Genomic DNA, 1,012 nt, shown 5'->3' with positions numbered 1-1,012 from the left:
AGGTCAAGAGCCCTCAAGCAGTGTCTGTGGTCATCAGTGCATTCTCAATACTGCACTTGCTGAGGATGAGTCCTCTTGAGTGTCACTTCATCATGTTGCTGCATCATTATACAACGGCATTATATGTATATTTAAATGTAGAAATGCACATATTTAACAAAACTGTGACGAATTAGAAAAGAAAAAAATGAGATTTTCCGTGGCCCGTACGGGGATCGAACCCGCGACCTTGGCGTTATTAGCACCACGCTCTAACCAACTGAGCTAACCGGCCAGCCGACAGCCACTGCCTTCCTTTCTAGCTATAGAATCATAGACCGGAGTCTGTTAGTGCATCAACACAAGCTGCCAGCGGAGGCCGAGAGAAAGCGCGAGATCTCCTCTCCACCTGAGAGCACAGCGCGGAGACATGGAGAAGTCGAAACACGCATTTAACTACGCTAACTAGACTAGATGAGAAAGTACTCAGCTGGCAGTGCCAGATTAATCGAAATGCAGCATACGGGAGGTAGGGATAACCACAGGACACGCTCACTTCACCTCTATGTCATTAATTATCCCAGAAGGTTTCTAGGATGTGATTCCAGTTTCATTTAATCAAACAAAATATTTATTCTCGGCATTTATTAAACACATTTAATCCTCAAGTTCTTCAATACACTGTTAAGAGCTTGGCATGGAAAAATAGCTCACCATTTTCACAGTACTGTGAGTTTTACATATGTATTTTAAATTAAACTTTTCTTCTCACCTTTAAAGCTTATTTTAATATTATATATAGCACACATATATTAAGAGGCTTGAGGAACAAATTTTTAAAAAATAAGTGCCAATCACACGAGATTACCTATGTGCCATCAAAAGGGGACACCAAAAACCACCAGGGCGCAACATATTAGAAAGCATATTAGAAAGTTAGAATTTAATGTTAAATTAGAACAGTAACATGCAGAATATTTTAAAGGTATCAAAAATACAATGTATAAAGTAACTATAATGTTCTGTAAACCAC

General features: G+C 39.2%; 1 non-coding gene across 1 annotated transcript; it reads right to left on the bottom strand.

The window, feature by feature from the left end:
• Positions 1 to 200: 200 nt before the first annotated feature.
• On the bottom strand, positions 201 to 274 carry TRNAI-AAU (transfer RNA isoleucine (anticodon AAU)). The gene has a single exon. It is a non-coding gene; the product is annotated as a tRNA-Ile (tRNA).
• Between the last annotated feature and the right edge of the window lie 738 nt (positions 275 to 1,012).

Source organism: Rhea pennata, chromosome 5, assembly GCF_028389875.1.
Source record: "Rhea pennata isolate bPtePen1 chromosome 5, bPtePen1.pri, whole genome shotgun sequence".
In the NCBI taxonomy this organism is placed as follows: domain Eukaryota; kingdom Metazoa; phylum Chordata; class Aves; order Rheiformes; family Rheidae; genus Rhea; species Rhea pennata.
The sequence above is the reverse complement of the archived record's forward strand: the minus strand, read 5'-3'. Positions and strand labels throughout refer to the sequence as shown.